Below are 6,000 nucleotides of genomic sequence, written 5' to 3'. Positions count from 1 at the left end.
ATCACAAATGGGATCAGATGACAAACTTCATCTGATAGCTTTTCATTCAAGAAAATTCTCAGCAGCCGAGATCAATTATGAGATCCACGATAAAGAACTTCTTGCGATCGTGGATTCCTTTCAAGAATGGCGTCATTATCTAGAAGGCGCTTCTAGTCCAGTCACTGTGTATACAGATCACAAGAACCTCGAGTATTTCATGTCAGCACGCATATTGAATCGTCGTCAAGCTCATTGGAGTATGTCTTTGTCAAGATTCGAGTTCATTATCACTTATCGGCCAGGAAAACAACAAGGTTTGTTCGATGCCCTATCTAGACATTCTTATTTTGTACCAAAAGAAGGAGATGCAGCTTTTGAGCAACAAAGAATGGTCCTCTTGAAATCGGAGCAATTTCATCTCCGAGCAATGAAATCAACATTGACTGTTGATTCAACTTTTCTCAAGCAAATCCAGTCCAGTATGTCCTTTAACCCTCTTGTTCATGATATCGAGAATAATTCTTTCAAGTCTCATGATCCTTCTAAGTTCGAGTTCAAGAATAATCTATTATATTTTGAAGGACGCCTATATGTTCCTGAAGGAGAAGCACGTTTACGTGTTCTTCAAGCACGTCATGACTTTCTAGCAGTAGGGCACTTTGGATATAATAAGACTTTGGAACTCATATCAAGAGATTTTTGGTAGCCACAAATGTGGAAGTGAGTCAAAGACTTTGTACAATCATGTGATATTTGTTCAAGATCAAAAATTCCTCGTCATCGACCTTACGGACTTCTTCAGCCATTACCTATACCAGAACAACCATGGTCTTCTGTTTCTATGGATTTCATCACAGATCTTCCAAGCTCAAGATCTTATGATTCTATATTTGTGATAGTAGATCGTTTCACCAAGATGGCACATTTTGTGCCATGTACAAAATCTATCACAGGTGAAGAAACAGCTAAGCTTTTCATTGATAATATCTATCGCTATCATGGATTACCTAAAGATATCATATCGGATAGGGGAACTCAATTTGTGTCAAGATTTTGGAGGACCCTTTTGAAGATTTTAAAAGTGGACATAAAGCTATCTTCGGCTTTCCATCCTCAAACTAATGGATAAACAGAGCGCATAAACCAAGTCTTGGAGCAATATTTAAGGTGTACTATCAACTACCAATAAGATGATTGGACAACCCTTCTGCCATTGGCAGAGTTTGCTTATAATAATACGGTACATTCTTCCACGCAACAAACACCTTTCTTTGCCAATTATGGCTATCATCCACGACTTGATACTTTTGATTTTTTAAAAGTTGATAATCCTGCAGCAGAAGATATGGCAAATCGGTTGTCAGAGTTACATGCAATAATGAAGACACAATTGAAGGAAGCTCAAGAACGACAAAAGATAAACACAGATCTATATCGTAAGGAGCAACCACAACTCAACGTGGGTGATAAGGTATGGCTACTTCATCGCAATATCAAGACTACTCGACCTTGTAATAAGTTGGACTATCGTAGGTTTGGCCCTTTTTTTGTTTTTGAACAGATCAACCCAGTTGCATATCGGTTACATCTACCGGAGTCAATGAAGATCCATCCTGTATTCCACGTGTCTCTTTTTGAACCATATAAGACAGTGGATATACAAAAAAGAAGACAAATGCCACCGCCTCCTACAGAAGTAGATAATAATGAAGAATTTGAGGTAGAAGAGATATTAGACTCAAGGCGATGCCAAAATAAGCTGGAATATCTTGTTCATTGGCGCGGATATGATATTAGTGAACGCACATGGGAGCCATCCAGGAATCTAACAAATGCATTAGCTAAAGTCAAAGTTTTTAATCAACGACATCCATCAAAACCAAGATGAAAATCTCTCTTATAAAAGAGACAAGATTGAGGCAAGATAACATTCAATTTCCTATCCTTGTTTGTAACTTCTTTACATTTGTAACGCTAATTAGATGGAGAGCCAACAACCAACGGATTCAACTCAAGAACCTTCGTTTGCTGACCTGCTGGACGAGACATTACGATTGTCACAACCTTCAAGACGATGCAATCGAGATGAAGATCTTCAAGAACGACATGTTCTTCCTCGAATAGATGGTGAGATACAACACGTTTGGTATCACGATTTGGGAAGGGACTCCCGATGTTTGGTGATTTTGCTAGAGGTAGGAACAACTCCTGATGGTGTTTCAAATATTCTATTCGAAGGAAGTTACGAAGGCCTCAACAATAATCAAATAACTGGGTGGTCTTCCCGCCCTAGTATGGGATACTACCGATGGTTGACAGGCCCTATTATTCATCTTCGAAGAGAACAGAGATCAGAGTATGTGGCGAATACAATTCGTCGCATCATAGATTTCCTCAACATATGATGACCGCTCCTCGTGGAACTCGTCTCTAGAAGGGGGGGGTAATGTCACGGCCATAATCATATAAGCTAATAATTACATATAGAAATAGGTAGAAGTAAGTAAAAATAGATAAAAGTAAATTAATTCTATAATATTTAATATGAAAGCTTCCTAAAAACTTCCTAGACGCTGCTTTGACTTCATAGGTATCTTTAATTGACTTTTTGGATTAGAAACGTGGTCAACAAGTTGGCCATGTGCCACACATGTTGTTAGCTTGAAGATCAAGCTAACTATGTGGCCCACACGTAGAAAAACTTGCCTTGTAAGTCAAGGCATGTGTCCTACAAAGTCAACACATATTGGAGGTCCTATAGAACGTCGCTACGTAGCCCCTAGTTAGATAGTATATATAGAGACAAGAGTGAAGGCTTCTTCACTCTTGTCAACTCCTTTCTTGCTCCTAGTCCAGGTTCAAGAGTCTTTAGTTTCTTGTCTTGTGGCAATAGCCATTCCAGTTTCCTTTTAATATACATACTTGTTTATATTTTGACTTATTATATCGAGATAGCCTTTTGTGTATATTTTCCCTCATCGAGTCTTTGTCCTTGATACATAGATGAACATAAACTTCATGTTCATCATGTATTATAAAAATTAAGAGATGTGGGATTCTATGCCAAGATAGAAAAGTGTGTATTCTATACTTCTCAAGTTGACTTTTTAGAATATATCATTTCAAATGATGGACTTATGATGGATCCTTAGAATATTCAAATGATTATGGATTAAAAGATTCTAAAAATGGTAAGAGATGTCTAATGCTTTTTGGGCTTTATCAACTATAATCAGATCTTCATCAAAGACTTCTCTCGAGTTGCAACTCTATTTATACATTTGACTTGCAAAGACAAACTTGAGTGGAACAAAGAAGCTGAAGCATCTTTTGAAGCTTTGAAGTTAGTCTTTATTTCTGCACCAATCTTGTATCGTGTCAACTTTTTTAAGGTATTTTTTATGGAAACAAATGCATTATACTTTGCTTTAGGTACCATATTATTACAAATGAGAATAAATAATAAACTTCACTTAATAGCTTTTCATTCCAGAAAATTTTCAACAATTGAGATTAACTATAAAATCCATGACAAAGAACTTTTTGCAATTATGGATTGATTTCAAGAATGGCATCATTATTTAAAAGGCATTTCTAATCTAATCATCATATATATGGATGACAAGAATCTCTAGTACTTTATATCAGTACATATTTTAAATCGTCGCCAAGTTTGTTGGAGCATGTCTTTATCAAGTTTAGATTTCAAGATCACATATTGACCTTGAAAATAATAAGATTTGTCAGACGTCCTTTCTAGATTTTTTTATCTTTCACTAAAAGAATGAGATGCATCTTTTGAACAATAAAGAATAATTCTCTTGAAGCCAGAGCATTTTCACCTTCAAGTAATGAAATCAACATTGATTGTTGATTGGATCCTTGTAAAATAAATCCAATGAAATATGTCTTTTAATCCTCTTGTTTACAATATCAAGAATCCTTCTTCTAAGTCCTAAGTTACTTCTAAGTTTGAGTTCAAAAACAACCTACTTTATTTTGAAAATCAATTATATGTTCAAAAAGAAAAAGTACGATTACATATTCTTCAAGCACGTCACGACTTTCCAACAATATGATATTTTGGATACAACAAGACTTTGGAGCTTATATCAAGAGATTTTTAGTAGCCACAAATGTGAAAGGATGTGAAAGACTTTGTTCAGTCATGCGACATTTGTTCAAGATCAAAAACTTTCTATCATTAATCTTATGGACTTCTTTAACCATTACCTATTTCAAAACAACCATGGTCTTCTATTTCTATGGATTTATCATGGATCTTTTAATCTCAGGTTCTTATGACTCTATATTCGTGATAGTAGATCATTTTACTAAAATAGCATATTTTGTACCATGTAAAAAATCTATCATAAGTGAAGAAACAGCTAAACTCCATCTTCACAATATTTATCACTATTATGGATTATCCAAAGATATTATATCCGATAAGGGAACTCAGTTTGTATCAAGATTTTAGCAGATTCTTTTCAAGATTCTAAAAGTAGATATAAAATTATCTTTAGCATTCTATCTTTAAATTGATAGACAAATGGAGCATATTAATAAAGTTTTGGAACAATATTTAAGATGTACCATTAACTACCAACAAGATGATTGGACAATTCTTTTGCCATTGGCAGAGTTTGCTTATAATAACATGGTATATTCTTCTATAAAATAAACACCTTTTTTTGTCAATTATGGTTATCATCCATGATTTCATACTTTTGACTTGTCAAAAGTTGATAATCCTATGGCGGAAGATTTGGCAAATCATTTGTCAAAGCTACATGTAACAATGAAGGCGTAGTTAAAAGAAGCTCAAAAACAACAAAAGATCAATGTGGATGTCTATCGAAAGGAACAACCACCATTCTACATGGGTGATAAGGTATGATTACTTTGTCATAATATTAAGACCACTCATCCTTGTGACAAGTTGGACTATTATAGGCTTGGACCATTTTCTATTTCTATACAAATCAATCCAGTTGCATATCGTTTATACCTACCAAAGTTAATGAAATTCTATCAATTATTCCACATATCTCTTCTTGAACCATATAAGACAATGGACATACCAAGAAGAAGACAAGCTCTACCTCATCCTATAGAAGTGGACAATAATGAAGAGTTCAAAGTGGAAGAAGTCCTAGATTCTAGGCGGTGCCAAAATAAATTCGAATAACTTGTCCATTGGCATGGATAGGATATTAGTGAATGTACATGAGAGCTAGTAAAGAATCTAGCAAATACAGCAAAGGCGATAAAGGCTTTTTATTGATGACATCCATCAAAATCAAGATGAAAATCTTCCATATAAAAGAAACAAGATCTAGGCAAGATAACATTTTACTTTCAATCTTTGTTTGTAGCTTCTTTGTAGTTGTGACGCTAAAGAGATGGTGAACTATCAACCAGTGGATTTGACTAAAGAGCCTTCATTTGTTGTCCTGCCAAATGAGACATTGTGATTGTCACAACCTCCAAGACGATACAATTGAGATGAAGATACTTAAGAATGACATATTTTTCTTTGAATAAATGGCGAGATACAATGCGTTTGGTATCACAACCTTGGAAGAGACTCTTGATGTTTGGTAAATTTATTAGAGGTAGGAACAACTCCTAACGGTGTTCCAAATATTTTATTTGAAGGAAGTTATAAAGGCCTCAACAACTATCAAATAACAAGGTGGTCTTTATGCCCTGATATGGGACACTATTGATGGTTGAGAGGCCCTATCAACTATCTTTCAAGAGAACAAAGATCTAAGTATGTGGCGAATATGATTTATTGTATTATAGATTTCCTCAACATATAATGACCACTCTTTGTGGAACTTGTTACTAGAAAGAGGAGGTAATGTCACAAACATATACATGTAAGGTAGTAATTATCTGTATAAATAGATAGAAGTAGATAGAAGTAAGTAGAAGTAAGTAAAAGTAAATTAATTCTATTATATCTTCCTTAGAAGCTTCTTAAAAGCTTCATAGATATTGCTTTGACTT

The sequence above is a fragment of the Physcomitrium patens genome, chromosome 14, assembly GCF_059467195.1.
Source record: "Physcomitrium patens ecotype Gransden chromosome 14, ASM5946719v1, whole genome shotgun sequence".
Lineage (NCBI taxonomy): Eukaryota > Viridiplantae > Streptophyta > Bryopsida > Funariales > Funariaceae > Physcomitrium > Physcomitrium patens.
Note: the sequence above shows the minus strand (reverse complement) of the source record.